This window comes from Corvus kubaryi, unplaced genomic scaffold, assembly GCF_017639235.1.
Source record: "Corvus kubaryi isolate FWS band 111438036 unplaced genomic scaffold, C.kubaryi_AGA036_p1.0 135, whole genome shotgun sequence".
Lineage (NCBI taxonomy): Eukaryota > Metazoa > Chordata > Aves > Passeriformes > Corvidae > Corvus > Corvus kubaryi.
The window spans coordinates 4,207,732-4,226,961 of record NW_024580669.1 but is presented as its reverse complement, the minus strand read 5'-3'; the positions used below and the strand labels follow the sequence as shown (position 1 = coordinate 4,226,961).

The window sequence follows — 19,230 nt, the reverse complement described above, 5'->3', positions numbered from 1 at the left end:
CGTCAGATTTATTTTTTGTTTTGTTATTTTTATAATTTTAATTTTTTAAAAAACTGGTCTGGTGGAATGAAGAACAATTTTTAAAAAAACCCACCCAAAAAGAACCCCAAAAGACAAAATTACAGAGAACAAACTCTTGTGAAAATTTCTGGTGGAAATTGGCCCCTCACCACAAGACAGGCATTGAGGTGCTGGAGCATGTGCAGAGAAGGGCAACGGAACTGGGAAAGGGTGTGGAGTACACAGCTGATGAGGAGCAGCTGAGGGTATGGGATTTGTTTATCCTGGAGAAAAGGAGGCTCAGGGGGGACCTTATCACTCTCCACAACTTCCTGAAAGGAGGTTGGAGCCAGGATGGGGTTGAGCTCTTCTTTGAGGCCACCTGTGACAAGGAGAAAGGGCCTCAAGTTGCCCCAGGAGAGGTTCAGGTTGGATATTAAGAAAAATTTCTTCACCGAAAGTGTGGTTAAGCCCTGGAACAGGATGTCTAGGGAAGTGGTGGATTCACCACTCCTGGAAGCGTTTGAAATAACGACTGGACGTGGCACTTTGCAGTATGGTTTAAGGGGCATGGTGGTATTAAGTCACAGGTATTTTTGTTCACACTTGGAGTCCTTTTCCAACCTGAATGATTCTGTGATTCAGCCTCAGTGTCCAGTCCCCAGTCTCAGTTCTGGACTCCATTTATTAGGTAGAAAATGACAGTCCTCCCTATATCTCCTGGGGGTGATATGGACATATACTGGCCCAGAGCCACGGAACACTGCGGGACCTTGCTTTTCTCAATACCCTGCTGTACCCATCACACGCCTTTCAAGGGGGATGTTTTCCTCTCAGTGAGAAATGTTTTCCCTCATTCACTTTCTCCAGAGTATGAACATCGTATGTATATAGTCAATTCCACTATAAAAGATAACTACAACTTTGAAAAAATGAATCAGAAACTGGTTTGATGTAAGATGACGTGGAGTCCCTCTCTGCCTGGGACTATACTTTTCTCAGACATAAGCAAACTCTAGACTCTATCATCTTTCCTTTTCACAGCCCACTCAAGTCCAACAGATATAATTATGTGCAAAGTGTCTGTGATTTTTAAGTTTCTGACTATGCCATCATTCTTTGAAGCAAAACTGAGCTGCGTTTGCATCCAGCATCCCCCACAGCTCTCATGAGTCAGTGGAACAACTCTCCCTGCATCCTCACAAATCCTACCCCATTTATCAATAATTTGTAGCCAGTTACAGAGAAGATCCCTTTTTCCATTATACCACTTAGGAAAAAACTGTTCAAGAGACATTGATCAAATGTAGATGTGATAAAAGAAGTGACACTGTCTCTTTTACCACAATCCTCCATACTGTTAAATTTGAAATAACTCAGATTTTCGATCTTAGATTTTTTTTTTTCCAAGAGAAAGCAGCAAGAGAATCATTGTTTTGGCCTCAAGGCATTCATCAAACCCTCTCATTTCTTTCTGGAGTTCAGCAGAGTAGCCGCTTTATCTGCTGTGTGATTGGATAGATTTTTTTCCCCAGGAAGATACTTCATTTTAGTGTATATGGAAGGTATATTGCACATAGAAACCAGGGGAATAGAGTAGCAAGGCACTAAATCTATCTGCTAAAGAACATTTATTCAAAGACAACCACAAGGCTCAATCTAATTGACAATTTCTGCTTGGGGCCCATGATTAAAATACGAAGGCTGCTCCAGGTAGGAACAGGAAAGAACTAATGCTGCCATGTGAAGAGCTTGCACAAGAGCTGTCATGACCAGCAGTTATCACCAATTTCCTTTTAGCACCTAGTATTAATCAAGATGTGATGAAAAAAGGCTTCAACTCAACAGCAGGGTGGAATCCAGGGGACGAAGGTGTTAGGGAGAGCAGGAACAAGGGTTTTGTTACAAGAATTATCTAGAATGTATCTTGGATATCCTAAATATGCTTGTGTAAATTGTTGGGTTTTACAAAATGCTTTAGGAACACTAAGCCATACATTGCCTCTTACTGCTCTGTATGACCTCACCAATTCAATGAGATTCTGCATAAAGATTTTCTTCCTTTTGTGTCATCTCTGTGAAAAGAAGAAAAAGTAGGCAGAAGACTTAAGAGTCTGTTTCTGTTTTTGAAGGGTTCTCTGTCAATTAACCCCAACAGATGCTAACTATGCCATGTATTTGCTGTGACTCATCGAGTGAAGCATTTTCTGAACCCAACGGTTGAGACAGCAAATATTTAATACGTCTTAAAGCCAGCAATCAGTGGAAAGGAGATGTGGTTCACTGACCACATTCATCCAAGAAAATTCAAACACTTCACACTTGCACCAATTTCTTACACTGCTGGAAAAGGTCCTTGTGTTCTCACACGTTCCTCTCTGAATGGTGCATCTCAGTGCAAATGGCGGTGCCCCCTCCCAGTTTAATGATGTATGTGCCTGGACATTAGTCCTGTCAAACTCCTTTGACAGGTAAATACCTGCAGCACAAGCACTAAAAATACAGCCAATCCTTCATGAGTTGAAGGGCTTGCTTAGATATTGATGTCCAACCAAACTTAAAATGAATAACAGTATATATGCTTGCCTTTTTTTAAAAAAAAAAAAAGTGAAAAACTGAGCCTTCACCAACTGCTAAAATATATTTGCCAGAGTTTCTGGCAGATTTTGAAAATCACACTGAGCTTAATGGGGCCACTGTCTGCTCAGGCAGCTCTCTAAAAATCACTGTAAATCACACAAAACACACACAAATGAGCCATGTAAATGAAACTCTTCTTGTGTTCATGTCTTCATTTGACAGAAAGAAATTGCAGTCAGGCATTTGACCAATAATTACAGGAGTACAAATTTCTAATATAGAGACTCTCATAAAGAAAAAACAACCTGAACTAATATTGCATTGGAGCCATAACTGCGGTTACAGAGTAGCTTCACTTGACCTAATTTAAAAGGTTTTTGTTGTTAGACAGACGTATTTATGTGTTTTTCAAAGTCTAACCTAGTTTAGTGAGCTCAGAGCTGATGCTGGCCTGCTTTTAATGAAAGTTTTACTTTGAAAGTTCGGTGTCTCAGTCACCACTGAAATTTAACTACAGATGATCTGAAGCTGTAACGATTTTTGACTTTCCCTTTTATATTTTAGCTTGCGAGCTCCACATGTATGACTTGAGATTAACTGGTTCTTCTCAGGGCCTAAACTGTCTCTACAAGGTTATTTTCCCCTGCTTGATGGGCTAATACAGCTACTACACAACCAAGCCACCCTACAGGACCATACTTAGGGGTCTGCCATATGCATCCTGCCCAGATTTGTGATTTAACATAAATTTAAATTAATGTTTGGAGAAGAAGATGGACTAAGGGTGGTGAGGAGATGAGGGCAGGAGAAGAGAGACTTCCAGTCTAGCTTCCCAAATGATCAATGATAAAGGCTATAAGGAGAACCTGCTGGAGGAGAAGGACCTATGCTAGGAGGAGTTTCAAAGCCCTGAAAAATCAGGTGGAAAATGATTTATTACCTTTATGTAGAAACTTCCTTGCACCCGTCATCCACTATTCCAGCTTCAAGATACTGACCAGGGTTTTACAGCTACTTTTCTAAGTCTTTCATGTGCAAAGTTAAGCGATTTAAAAAAGTTTATAATTTCCTTTACTTTTAATAAGAGTTCACTTTTTAGGAAGTAGAGATATGCAATTTATTGGTTTTTTTTTTCCTTAAAATGGGTTAACTGCAAAATGCACACACAAATACTTATCAAAAGACTTAAAGCATGAAAAGTTTGTCTCTGTACTCACTAACAGCTGCAACTATCTTCATTCATACACATTTTTGAGGGGAAACCAATTATGTCACTGACTTACTTCTCTGAGGACTCTCTTCCCTCAGTTAACAACCCTTGATAGATTATTTGAGGAAAAGAGAAGGGTTTAGTTTGTACCCAAGAGTACCCAAGAAAGCTGGAAGGTGATTAGAGTGAGGTTTGAGAGTTCAAAGCAAAATATGTTATTTAATACCATATAAAATCATTTCTGTTCTAAGACCTAATTAGAAATGTGTGTAATGAATCCTACCTACTCTTCACAGAGTACCATTTAATTCCAAGTGTTTCAAGCTTATTTGTGCTTTTTAGACGTGGGCTGGCATTGAAAAGACAGCCATCTCCTCTGGAAAATACATATAATTACATTGCTGCTTTCAGTCCCACAGCCTACTGTAAATAGCATTTATGGAAGTACTGTAATCCCACATCATCTTTGAGCCTGTACATCAGGTGCATGCATGTGTATCCATGACATGTTTAAATCTAGGAGCCAGAATTTATTTGTGCTTTGGCAAGTGCTGCATACCCCCACCTAAGGAGTGTCCTTACATTTATTTATGTATGTGGGCTTGAATATCTGCTCATGTTTCAGCAGACCATTCACAGAGGTGCAAGGAGTTATTTAGACAGGAAGGAAATTCAGTTTTACCATCCTTTACACCTCACATACTACACTCAGGCTGCATTCACAAGATCTTCGCACCCCTGGCATGAGTCAGAGGTTGTGCTGGTCCATTCTGCGCCAGCACTCACTGTTACTCATCTTGGGCATCACCAGCTGAGGTCTCCAGGCATTCCCCAACATTTACCTCTGCTTATTGTCCTCAGGAAGTCCTCCAGGACTTGTTTCAATTCTCAGATCTTTCCTCTTTGCCTTCTTCTTTCTAAGCCTTCTTTTTCTCCTCCTCTTCTTCAAGATCATTTCTTTCTAGAAACACATCTTTTCAGCCTCCCTTCTGGAGGCCACAAATGTCTCATTTTCAGTGGGTCTCTGAGAAACCTGTTCCAGTGGAAGGTGTCCCTGCTTATGGCAGGGGGGCTGGAACTGGTTGAGTTTTAAGGTCCCTTCCAACCCAAACCATTCTGTGATTCTGTGAAAACAGTTTATGTGCAGAAGAAGTGATCAGCTTGCTAATTGATGCATCAGAGCCATCTCTATTAATTGGAAGATTTAGCACATTCCACTTTTTCCTTAAGTCTGGGTGTTCACAAAAATTTACAGCCAGCCTGTAGCAGTTGCTGAGAGAAAGCAACAGACTTTAATGCTTGGCAGTTCAAAAGTTCAAATCTGGACATTCACTCCCCCACATATCCCAATTATCTTGCTCATGTTAGCATTAATGATTTTTTTTTTTTGGCTGCAACTGTTGTTAGACATGTATTAACTCATCTCCTGCAAATACTTCACTGCAAAGTCACATGGTTTGAAGCAGGATAATGATAAAAATCTGTTTGTATTTGACTATAACACTTGTTTACAGATTACTCGTGTGTTGATAAGATTGTTGTTCTCCGATGTTTTTATTAAGAGGTGTAAGGCAGGCATTAATCTCCTGATTTATGAGCATCAGCACTATGTATTAACTCTCCCTCTGCTAGATAACCTGTTGAGCTGCTGCTACATTTCATAAGAATCCCCACAAGGCAGCAAGCATAACTCATAAGCTAGATACATCCCTCCCCTCCAAAATACAAAACACATTTAATCATGCCCACAAATATTAGCTTTAGCTTTATGTAAGCCTCAAATGAGCAGACAAATCTTACTATCACTATTTGAAGTCTAAAACACTGGCAAGATTCCCAAGTAAGTCACTGTGGTTTTGGAGAACACTATGAAATTCAAGCAAAGCAGTAAAACACAGCCTGCCCCAAACAAGCAAATATATTCCTCTGCCAAACCAAAGTTCGCAAGAAAGTTAAACACAGGATTAGAAACAACAGAGATTCACAGAGAAGAAATGTCAGGAGAGGTTCGTAACCTAATGAAAGTGTACCTCCCCAGGCTGAAGGCTGTTTCTGGTATGATATGCCTATGTGAAACTCAATCATCAACATTCTTTGAAGTCAAAAACAGTTAAAGGTGGCCAATGTCTCGAAGGAGATGCCTTAGCAGAAAAAGTCTTAAAAATGTCCCAAACAATGTTGTAAGTTTGGACTGCGCAGATCGTAAAAAAAACCCCACTAAACCAGTACTTCGGCTAATCTCAGGATGCAGGAAAAAGACCAGACTCTCTTAGGAGCTCAAATGCCAAAACTGAGAGCATGAAGTATTTTTGAATCACTAGCCATCACTTTTCCTGTCTCAGTGAGTGCCAGTGAGCAAGAGGATCATTCGAAAACTTGGCTACAGACCCTCATTTTCATTTTATTTCTTTTAAACAAATACTTCAGCCTAACAATCTCCAGGACAAACACAGCTAAACAAAAAAAATCCCCACCCAGCACTGCCTGATTATTAAGACCTTGGTTTGGCATAGAGCTTTCTTTGACAAATAAAAGCATAAATATGTTGTCTTCATACATAATCTGGAGACATGCAGCTAAGATTGATTAACACTGGTATGGAGTCTTAAAAATAACAGGTCTTTAAAACAGCAAACCATGAACATAAGAATACAAAGGAACTAGAGTTAAACTATTTTAAATGATTTCAAATCTTTGCCTGGAGTACACTGTCAGAAACCTTTGCAGGCTGATTTCTTCTGTGGGTGTTGGGCAGGAGTTTTATTTGGTTTCTATAGTACACATTTGAAAGGATCATGAAAATTTGGCCCAGAAACAGGACTGATACTTCCCATTCGGAATCAGGAAACATTAATATTACAGGTAACCCAGAGTGAGGAAAAGACATCACAGCTGAAGCAGAAGTGAAAGTTTGGTCAGAAGCTGACGTGGATTTTAGAAGAGTAGTTTCTCTATCCCTGCAAAGTCAGAAATATTTGTGTCATTCCTGTTTCAAAAACTCATGGACTGACAACCACAAAAAAAAAAAAAAAAAAAAGAAGGCCTCAATGCAGGTTTTAAGGTTGTGCAATAATCTTAGAGGTAAAGAAAGCTCCATAATATGACTTTATATATATTTTAAAGGAACATATTAGCAAATTTCTGCATTTTTGCCTTTTGATTGAAAAAAAGCTTATTGACTTTATGTGTCTTTGTGTGCACATGAGCATCTGTGCCTTTTCCTTGTGTATTTACAGACCACAGATCCCCAATCACTTAATCATTTTTCTTAGAGCCACAGAAAGTTTTAATGATGAAAACTGACAGCACAGGATTCATTATCTGTACTCCTAAAGATTTCCCAACACCAGGATAATGGGTAACACCATATTGCTCTGTGACACAAGTATCAAACATATAATGTAGGACCTTAGGCTGTTACTGCTGTTTCCCACCTCCTCCTACCACAGACAACACTGCACAGAAAATTGAATTTCACCATTTATATTATTGCTCTCTCAAACAAACAAGAATCATAATAATGAATGAAGATTTGAGGGGAAGAAGAAAAATAGTAAACCCCAATTTTTTCTAAACTTTACCAACCATATTTATGTAAAAAAAGGTTTGATTCTGTTTGAAGTTAAAAGATGTACTTTTTCCACAGGAGGGAAAGGGGGAAATCAGCTATTTTCGAAGAAGGAAGGGAAAGCTGCAAACAGCAGGAGTTTAAAGGAGCAATTGAGTTAAGAATCATTCCTGCAATTTGATTCAGTTCACCACAAGCTTAAGAGCCACTCAAAGGTTCAACTCAGGTTTTGATTTGACCCCTCAAATTTGACATTTACGGATTTAGGTTGACTATTCTGATTTCAAAATAAAATGAACACCATAGTCCCTTTCCACCCTGTTTAGGAATCAGATGTGTAAATACAGTCACATATGAATGTCAGCTTAATCCCTCCCATGTTTTTTGAGCTTCTTGTTCAGCTTCTGAGATGCCTGGCAAGGAGATGGTAATCTCAAAAGTACTAAATTGTCTTAAGCCTCCTGAAAATAGGCAGTCAAGTAAAGACAGAAAACCTCTCAGGCACACTGCTTCAACAAAGACACTTTTAACCCTCTATAACATCAACAAGTTATCCCCCAGTTCTCCAAAAAACACCCAAAATCAGAGCCACTCCCCTCCCCCTGAAAAACCCCAAAATAAAACCCATGCTAAAGCAAATGAAATAATCAAAAAGATAAAGAAAATAAAAATAATGGAAAGGGGGGAAAAAAAAAAAGCACCATAAAACAACCCTAACACTGCGACCACCAGAAATAGCAAAAAATCCCAAAGCAGAACCCCCCTGGCCCCACCAAATATAAATCTGCATCTGATTCAGCATGACAGGATCCAACCAAGATACACTCACTATCCCCAGAAAAAGAAAACAATTTCAAGGGCTTCAGCTCTTCCAGAATAAATGTTTCATCCCTAATGTGTAAAAATAATGTAGAGAAAAAATAACTTGCAATATTAAATGAATAAACCTTGGTTGAACATACAGGTCCCTCCACACAAAAATGGAACAAAATTAAAACCAAAACTATATCCAAATTATATCAAGGCTCTCTGTGCACATAATGCACAATATTTTAAGTCCACTATCCAACTTCAAAAAATTTGAATTACAACCTACCAAAGATTTTGTGATCTTGAAATCTTCAGGACCCTGTGTTTTCTGGTCAGCCTAATGTAATCCTTTACCTCAGAGAGAGGTCTGCATTTAACTTTGATGACCATTGCATCAAGCTCCCAGGAATTAAATGAGAATCTTGTTACATTAAAATAAAGTTGTTTATAATCAGCCATGCACAAGCTGTTGGTATGGCTAGCTGCCACACAAATCAAGGTTAAAACAGACCAGGCTTACAGCTGAAATATAACTAATATGACATTATTCCTTCAGACATTTGGTTAGGCTGACAAATTTGTAACTCTGTAATTTACACAATGTCCCCATGACATGTGGCAGTACAGCTATTGTGTATGGAAATTTTTATCATGGGAAGGGGGAGGGAGGGAAGTCCACACTTTCCTTATGCAAATCCTTCCCACAGCAATGTCAGAATACATGCTGACCTGCTAAAGTGTACAATTTACCTATCTGAGAGTACAAAAAGTTCAAATGGTGATGGATAGTTGTTTTAATTCAATGCAAAATTACCCCTTGCAACAAATTGGTCCAAAAAGTGGTTAAGATACTGTATGCAATGCTGCTATAAAAAACCTGCATTCTTTAGTAACATAAGGCTTGAAAGGTTTGCTCTTTCTTTTTTTCACGCATTGCATCAATAAAGTAAATGTTGTTAGAATTCAGTAGTAGGAAGGAAAATTCAATGAGTAGGATTTTAACGCTCTTGTATAACACAGCAATTGTCTCATTGGATCAGACAGGAGTTTGTTTTATGTGACCTTCCATCCCTAAGAGGTACAAAAACCTCCACGGATAGTGATATGTTGCCAAATAAGGAAAGATTCTCCTTGACCTCAGACAGTAGTTGGCCAAAACATGAGGACTCTTATCCTTCCCCATTTTAATCCTATCTGATTGTAGATGTTCTCATCACCCTTAAAAATACATGTTTTTCCAATTCTAAGGATTTGGCCTTCAGAGTATCTACTGGCACAGTCACCTGTGAGCTAATTGCCATGTGGGTTATTGGTTTTAAATCTTCCACAGGATTTTTGTTTCCCCTTTGTGTTATGAAAAAGTTCAGAAGCCTTAAGTCACCATTTCTGAGAAGTGCCGTCTATTCTGTGCAACTCTTTGCTTCTGTAATTAAACACTCCCCAGAAGAGAGCCCTCCTGGCTCTGAAAGTGTTTGCTAACTCCTGCTTGAACCCCTTGGTTCAAGCACATTTTTTACCATCTTCCTGAAACAATTCAAAATTGGCAGCGCCTGCCAAGGCGATACAAAGATACCATATATAGGTAACTGCTCTGTTCCAGATCATCACATCTTAAGGGCCTGTCATACATACTGATTATACAGCTTCCTCCCTGCAAAGCTGATTTTATTCCATAGTGCCACACTAAGCTTCCAGCTGCTGGAGAAATAAAACATGCACAACCCTTTGCTGCAGATCTCGTTCTGCTTCCCCATCCCACTTTCACCATGTAGATTTGTGCAAACTTCCTGTGTGGTCTGGCTGCTGATGTATATTACAAGAAAAAATGGGGGGAAGACAAGAATAAATGCAGAACTTGTTCTTTCCTCCAGACTGTCATGTTTTGTGATGTTGCAGCCTGGACCCCAACAGCCTGGACCCCATTCACGTTCGAATCCCAAGCTCATGGTATACATGGCTCATCTGCATCAACACAGTTTATTTTCCCCCTGTTGTTACAGACTGTATTTTCATAATAACTGCTTAAATTTAATCCACCACGTGAATTGCCCATAAAGGATGTACAATCAACCTTGTAATAACTTGCAGAGACATTAATGGGAAAACAAAGCAAAAATTTGTACAGTCAGATTAATACGGGTACACAGTACATTCAAGCTGGGTTTCGGTACGTTAAAGGGCATTTTGTTTTAAGGCACTTTATTTCTCTTGAACAGTGGCTATTATGTTTTGGGTTTTTTTTGGATTTTTTTTGTTTGCTTGATTGATTTGGTTTTTTGTTTTTTTTTCCCCCTCTGGAAATTAACCGAGGTCTTTTCCTAGCACTTTTCTGCTACGATGAATGCCCAGTAAATATCTGTAATTGCAGCAAACATAATTCTAGCCAAGGTAATTTCTCATGTGCCTGTGAATAGGACAGAGTTATGCCTCCTGGAATGGGACCTGTGGCTTCATCCATGCTCATTCTTCTTTTTACCTGTATTCAACCACACAAATGTGAACAACAAAATTTTCTTTGAGGCAGATCAGATTTTTTTTTGGGCTATTTTGTCATGGCAAGAATAGTTTCCTATTTCTGTTCCTGGACACTCTGCTGCGCCTGGTTGAACAGTATCCGCAGATACGATGAAGAAGAAAGGATGTAAACTACAATAACTGCATCCCAGACTCAGGTAGAAAAATTCAGATTGTTGTTTACTATAGAAACTACTGCTACAGAAGGTACTTTTAAGTTAGGGGACATCTTGTGAGTAACTTGCTTTTTCTCTTGGGTGTGAAGAACTGAAACTGCTTTTAAATTCTTCTTATGAAAACATTTGAGAGCAAAGATGTAAGAGGAGACCACAAAGTCCACATGAAATAGTGATCTAGCCAGTTTTGAGGCATCTTGCACCAGGACTCTGCAATTACACTTATTATAACTGCATGCCCTATGTAAGCTCTCACTAACCACAGATTTTAATGAATCTCATGCTAACCAGAGCAACTTGTTGTCCGTAGATGTAGCTGTGACTCTCAGTGAACATCAGGGAGATCTAAACTCAGTTAGGAAAAGTCCCAGAGCTAGATGTATGAATCGCATCGTTCTGGGTTAAAAATGCAAACAGCTTGTGCTGGAATGAGAAAAAAAAACCCCAAAAACCAGCAACCAAAAAACCCCCAAAACCAAACCCAAACCCTCCCATCCCCACCACATTTACAAAAATCAGGAAACATTCAGCTCAAATAGGTAGCAAAGAAAATACAATACAGCAAACCTGGTTTCTCCTATCACTGCTTCCCAATGATTTAAAGTTCATATGCAACTTATGTAGTTAGTTTATTCAGCTTCTCTGCAGCCTATGATGTCACAGGTCTAAGTTTGTTAATAGATTATGGTAAGTTTATTAGTCTACTTGAAGGCTGACTAAAGAGCAAAGAGTTGGGTAATCTGTTTCTTTTAAACACAGGAAAAAATAACTAGAAAATTAAAACTTAATGTAACCTTTTTCCCAAGAGCTTATTAGAGTCCAGGCTTCTGATAGAGTAAAACTGGGCATCAAAAACACAGGCTGGAATTAATCAATACAGTAAGTACTTTGACCAAGACATTTTTTTCTTCTATTAGATTCAGAAACTTTATGTATAAAAAGAAAGATTTTAGGTCTCCTGAAAAACACATGGGCTCTGACTCCCAGTTACTCTGTCAGTAGATCTTGCTCAATGGAGCTTTGTCAGTTTGAGTCAGCTGGAAATCTAACCCCAAAAGTCTCATAAAAGACCCTGCCAGTTAATTCCTCTTGGAGTCAATGAAAGTTTACATCGGCATTTAAACGCTTTTCTCCCCATCACCCTGTTGAGACCTTTAATATCTACCTCCCCCTTCCAAGCCTGTAATTCTTCCCCGGCTACATAAATCCTTTATTTTGGCATCTCCAGCCGAAACCTGACCCCAGTCAGCAACATTTCGCAACTCTTGGAAGATCAGTTCTTCCAACAAGGAGAAAGTCCAAGGGCTACAGAGACCTCCACCAGTCTCTGAAGTGACAGAAGCACTGAAGTTCTTCCCCAAGACCAAACCAGGGCAGAAAGGATGTCCAGCTGATGTGCCAAGTTAGCCAACGGTCCCAGCACCTCTAATGACAGGGCACATAAAAATTAAGGTTCAAATACCTAACAGGGATCATGGACCCAGTACTTCAAATAAGTTGCATGGAAATTTTTGCAAATCTCACAGTAAGTAGAAACCACCTCTGATTAATATGCAGTAACCCCTTGCTTGCTTAAAACAAAGATTAATTACAGCCTAAGAGATCAAGTTATCAAATTCATCCCCAAATGCTTGAAGGTGATTTTAGTTACTATTTGCAAAATTAGGTAGTCTCAGCTTGAGATCTGCCGGTGCCTCCTAGTTCAGGATTAGTGGAACGGGTAGTAGTGCTCGGGTGACACGTGGAGATTAATTAAATTGTGGATTTATAGCCTATTCTTTGTGGGGAAAAGTTATTAACTCCACATATTTTTCAGAACTGAAATGTCCACAGCTTCAAAGGCTCATTTAAGTCCTTTCTATAACGTTACTCTTGTCTTTGGGACCCAGAAACCAAGAATCCAATACAAAACTCAGAATCTTAAAACTAAAGGAAAAAATCCTAACCTCTCCCCCCTTTAAATCTTTCCATAGTATCTTACAAATCCTTGGGTGGAATATGTTTAATCACTCAAAAGTCATACCAAAATTTTCAACCCCAACTAAATCCTGGTTCCATTAATCTACTAATTTAATACATAAATGTACTCAGCCATTCACGTATGTTAAACTGAAATCAGTCTTCTACTTCCGAAGAGTATTGCAAAATTACCCGAACAAATACATTAATTCTTTAACAGATAAAAATTATCTATACACCATGTTTCTAGGAGATAACTGGCTACAGGCAATTTAACTTGATATCTGAAGAAGAAGGAAAAAAAAAAATCCAGCACGACTGACATGAAAAATTTTCCAATAATCTGAAATCCAGCCATTCCACAAAAGAGAGAGTACAACTGTGATAATCACTGGAGCCTCCCAATATTTCTACCTTTAGAAAAATCTTAACTTTTAAAACTCAGTTGTAAAAAACAAATGAACTGCAACAGAAAACTCAGTGTCTGCAAGTCAACAGGTGTTCAGTAACAAAGTGGTCCACTAATACCAGTTTGGGATTGATTCGAGAACAAGTGTCCTACAATGAATAATCACATCATTCTTCTATGCTCAAGGAATGCATGGGCTTATGCAGATGAAGAAAAAAAAAAAAAAAGAATTTCTTTCACTTGTGATGAAACATGAGGAAACACACACAAAAAAAATCTGACAAAATGATATAAAAATGTGATTAATATGAAATTAAGTTTGGAGTTTTTTTAATTAAGGAAAATTAGAGTATAATCAGTAGAAGCACGTTCAGCTGCTCATATAAAAAAGGTTGGATGGTAACACTTAGGTTATGATAAGGGGCTTTTTAGTGCCACAGAGCATTTTTCAGGAGTATTAGAGCACCTGAAGTCTGAACAAGTTTGTTGGGAGACACTGATACCCACCAGACAACACCCAAAGGGAATAGTTAGAGTATTTTCCTAAGAGATAAGAAATTAATCTCTTACACAGGTCAAGCAATGGAAAATCTTAGTAACAAAGACTACAAATCTCTCTGGTTTCACTTTCTTTTTCTCCCTCCTCGGTACAGCATCTTGAGACTATTAGGAGTACAAGAGATCTTTAATGAATCTCTCTTCAAAAAACCAAAGCCTAACAACTCCCTGGAAAAAAAGCTGGTGAGCACAAGGAATTTGTGCGGCTCTTCCTTGGTGCTGTCTTGCAAAGGCAGAAATAATGAAGAAAGGGTTTTAGTAAACAAGCAAGGAATTAGGTACCCTCAAAAGAATTAAATTCTATTTTCTGTTAAATAAATTATTGTTATGAGGGCAGGTGATGAAATGCCCAGCCCCAAGGCTGAGCCCCCAGTGCTGTGAGTTTTATAGGACAGAGCTGTACATCTCTATAGCCGTGAAAATCTTATAGCCAAAGTAAATAAGACAGATATTAACAGGTCCATTTTACCTCTGGGAACTGGGGCACACAGAGATTAACTAACACTTCCAAACTAACACAGAAAGCCTGGAAAAAGAATGAAATTATAACCTCATCTCTCAAGGACAGTGTAAGGCTGCCACTGCCCGGTTACCTTTCCTGTGTACAGGCAACTTCCTCCTTATATCGGTTCCACCAAGTGCAGAACTAGACAAAGCTTGAAATTTGAATGGGTGGTTTAGGAAAGATCTGGAGGAGTACATTAGGACTGCCACTGATTTAAGAGATGAAGATGATGAAATTGTAGATGAAAGTCAGCATCATTAAGTACTGTGTGCAGGAAAGGATGATTCTGCTTTTACCTGCATCCTGCAACATGTGCACCCATGTAATTGGATGTGAGTAATCACCAGTCAGGAACAAAATTCTTGGGTATAATAGGTGAATAAACAACACAACCTCCATCTCCTGTCACAAGGAGGGAACCTGAAATCAGTGGCTCAAGGTCTTAGCAGGGAATCCACTCCAAACACTTTCCATGTGTCCCAAAACACATATGCAAGACAAATTTACGTGCAAAAGAGCCCTTCCAGTGCATTTCTTTGTTAGCAGCTGTAATTGGTGAGCCAAACCACAGAATTTCCTTGTTGTAAGATGTCTGGACTCAAAGTTAAAACTGTAAAGCCAGTCAGATCAATTCATGGAGGAAGCAACCATCAAGGAAAAGCCATAACTGCTGGCACAAGTCCCTGAACTGCAGATCACTGGTGGCTGGTAGAGTGTTACTACACCTCACTGTCACAGATGCTGGCTAGACAGCTGTGCTGCTGGTTCAGGTTCTAGGGGTTAGGGCAATTTAAATAATTAGGCAAAGGAATGTGGCAGCAGTAGTAAGTAAACCTTTTTGTGAGAGATCATTCACTTGAATTGGATGTTTAAATCCCCCATAAAGCACCTGGAAGATTTAACAACTCATGTCCAAATGAACAAGATGTAATGAGCTTGTACACAGGCTTGATATGAAAAGTGGATTGTTTTTAGCAAAACGGTGGAGAATAACCTCTTATTGAAAGGAGTGATAGTGAATTTTAATCAGGGGAAAATAAAGATGAAAGAATAAATCTGCACAGGCTTAGAGGAGGACTGCATGACTTTCTCAGCCATCAGCAATGGATGCAGGAATGTGTTACATCCTAATCTGCTGGTTTCTGTTTTCTTTACTTGCATCATCCCATAGATCCTGCCTTTTTAAGAGAAAAAAAAAAACAAACCTAACAAAAAACCAAAGAAAAGCTGCCCATATTGTCCTCTACAAAGTGCAATGGAAGCACAAATAAAAAAAAACATGAAAAAAAATTTAAAAATTCATACTTCAATACAGCTGGCCCTAATTTTTCATCCCCGTATTATTCACTTGAATGACTGTAGAGTTACACATTCAAACTGAAAGCAGAAGAATCCACACTATGTTTTGCTGCTCGTATTTAGCTTATCAGAGCTTGGCAACAGCCAGCATCCCCCTGGTGATTCTCATCTGTGTCATGACTTGGGACGTGTGTAACCCGCACTAACACTCCTTTCAATGCCATCTCTGACACCATCTGCATTTTTGGATTAGTAAACTGGAAAACCATTTCTCAAATGTGTTCTTAGTTATTACAACATACACCCTCCTTCCACGCTTTTTTTTTTTTTTTAAACCAAGCATATTGTGGCAATTAGGAGGGAATTTGTATTCTCCACTGACATCTGAAATTCCATTTTCTGTATTTCATGGTGGCGATGGAGTCCAGCATTGTATCCCAGGGCCAAACTTTCGGGGCTTGTTTCCTTTTGTTTTTTGAGTACTGGCTGAAGAGAATATTGTCCAGGTCCTCAGCGTAAAGCTCAAGTGAAATATTTTCTTTTTTTCTTTTTAGTCCTTTTTTTGAGCAGTTATGTGTTGGGGGTCCATGCATGAACTGGTCTGTTCAGATACTGAATACAGAATGCCTTATCTTAAGCTTTGCTCAATTTATTGTTCTGTGCCCACGGCCAAATTTGAGCTGTTGTGCCTACTTTTCTCCCCCCTTTCCCAGTTTGAACATTTTGAAGCTATTTAACCCACCTCAATTCCCAGGCAATCACAGGGGTGGATGTAGGGATAGGACTATTTGCCCAAAACAGCTCATAATGCACACACCAACACAGCTGAAATTGCTCCTTCTGGGCTGATTTGCCAAGCATGAAAAACAATTTTTTTTTTTTTCCTGAAAAGCCCAACCATTAACAGGCTGTTTGGATGGTGTGTGTGGTGGAAAAAGACATTTTGGAGAGAACATTTGAATTGGTACATCCGCCTGACACAATGACGTGTTGCAAACAAGATGTTCCCAACTCCACCAGCCAAGTTGGACGGGCCGGTTCAATAGGACTTGTGAAATTCCAGTCATCTGCATGCAGAGCAGACACTAAGGTTCCCTGCTTCCCAGTCTGGGGGCTGACCACTCCTCTGAGTAAAAACTCCTACTCTTTCCTTGGATTTCACCTTGAGGTTGCAAAGTCAAGTTAAAACTTTTAATTTTTTTTCCTAGCGATGTGCCATAGAAAGGTCACATATTTCTTCAGACAGGAATGCAAAAGGGGCACAAGGTCTTCCCTGCATAGGTAACTTATGTGATTTATAGTGCTGACTTTAGCCTTGTTGGAGCCAAATTAAGGCAGAAAAGCAACAGAGGAGATGTGGCCTTGAGGAATTAATTTTTTTTCCTCCTTTTTGTGGCTGTCCTTGCCAGGCTACTGCTCTGCTTTTGCTGCTGTAGGGGCCCAGAGCACAGGATGCTCCAGAAACCATTGTCCCTGTCACATATAGGAACAAAACCACATCCCAGAAATTCTAAACAGGGATTAGAGATTTTCTGGAATCAAGGCAGCTGATTTCGGTCTCTCTTATGCTCTAGGAGGTCTTGATCCCAACTCCCATCTCATTTTAAAGATGGTAAAAAAAAAATCCATGTGTTCACTTTCCAGTAACTTTGGTACTCAGACCACTCTGAATAAATCCAGTGAAAGAAAATGCACATTAAACTGTGTTTAGGGCTCTTGCACCCAGAGGAAGCGGAGACTTACCAGAAACTATTGCAGCTCTCACTGTCCTGCTCCAGACAGACACAACCAAAGAGGGAGGCCTGATGTAATATTATATATACACACATCATATTGGCATTTATTTAATACCTCTGCTAGCTCTCCCAGCTCAGCTGGGTGAAGTCCAGCAAAATCCCCTGTCATGCTCCAAAACCACCCCTCCCTCCTTTTAGGCTTCACCACCAGCCACAACCTTGTTTGTTGTTATATTGGACCTTTCCCTTCATTATTACCTTTATTCACAGGTCAAGGGATGTGCTCCCTGAGGGTTTGGGGAGCAGAGCAGAGGAGCCAGAGCTCAGCTGACATAGGGTTAACCAGCACCAAGGCTGCTCTGAGCCCCAGGAATTATTAAGTCCCAATGTAAATATTCCCACCTGCTGCCTCCACAGGATCTTCATCCCTCAGTCTTTTCCCAGCTAATCAGGCCTCAAACTGTGATGGAGTCACAGAATAAATTATGAGGGTGCAGAAAGTAAACAAAAATGAGGCTTTACCAGTATAGGACACTAGTTTAGAGCTAGTGGTGGCATTTGCTGCATCAATTCATTTGAGTCCGAAAAAATTGGTTTGTGACCTAAAAGAAACACACAGAAACATTCCTCTATTTCTTATAAATATTAGCTCCAGGATTCTTTGGGGACACACTAAAACCAGGAGCTTCAGAGGCGTCAAACGGGTTGGAAATTGGCCCACAGAAGAGGAACTAAAATTTATAAGAAAAGGTAGAAGTGGCATTGCAGTTTAATAAGTCACAAGCCGTAAGAGCTGTGCGATGACTTCTACCTCTTTTTTTTTTTTTTTTTTTTGTTCAGTGATCATTCTGCTCATATTACATATTGCCTTTTCCCACCTCTTAACCTTCTGCATCTTGCAGTGGAGCTGCACAATGTCACATCTGTGCAGAGCTGCTGTCTAATCATACACAGAAACTACACAGAAATGTCCAGACTTAATCACATCTTTGACCGACTCTGTGTCCATACAGCTGCAATCTCCACATTCACACTCAAAGTTGGGAAACTTCAGGCATGCCGTAGGGAAGAAGTGCCAGGGAGATATTTCTTTTACAGGCATGTAAAAAATGGATTTTTAAAGAAAACAGGATTCTTCGAGAGGGCAACATTGTCTCCTCCTTAAATCTTCTTGACTTTCATGTCCTCTGTGTCATCTTTCAACTCAGCACAAACCTGGCATCACCTGATCTGTCTTGCAGAGCAATCAGAAATAGTCTCACAGAGCTAGATAAAACTTAAAATAATTCCTAGAATAGCTCTTCTGGAGCACACACGCTGTAAGGCAACACAAATGGGACTCTGCAAAAGCACTTCAGTGGCATTCGTTGGTGGTGAGTCACAAAAGCCACCCTGGCTCTGGTCCAGTGCAGGGTGAGCACCCAGCCCAGATGCCCCTCCCAGCCCTGCTCTCCTCCATCCCTCACAGCCCTGCGTTTGAGCAAACATCCACACGGGATTTTGGAGTTAAATAGGAACTCATCATTCTGTGCTGACAGTCCCAAACGACTTGAAGAATAAAATAAAATAAACTTGCAATAAGCCTGCTGTGCCAAGTCTCATACCACCGGCAAGGAGAGAGAGTCTCAGTCCACAGACCTACACAGAGGCTCAGAAAATGGTCAGAGAATTTTAAACTCCTAAAATAGAAAGTTCAGTGAGGAAAAAAGCCTTAGTCATGTAAGTAGACTTTATATTTTGACTCTGAAATGTTGTTTTTCCTCTTTCAGTTCAGAACAAAATAAGTTCTTTAAAAAATTGTATCAAGAAGCTAAAGTATACTTTAAAATATTATTATTACATATATAGCATAATAATAGCACAATTCATAGCCCCCAGTCCCTGTAATTTGCTCAAAAAAATTATT

At 39.5% G+C, this 19,230-nt stretch overlaps 1 protein-coding gene across 2 annotated transcripts in view; it reads right to left on the bottom strand.

Moving 5' to 3' along the window:
* The window catches only part of CELF2 (CUGBP Elav-like family member 2), a 547,482-nt gene that overhangs the window by 357,420 nt on the left and 170,832 nt on the right, over positions 1 to 19,230 (bottom strand). The gene's annotated exons all lie outside the window — the stretch shown is intronic.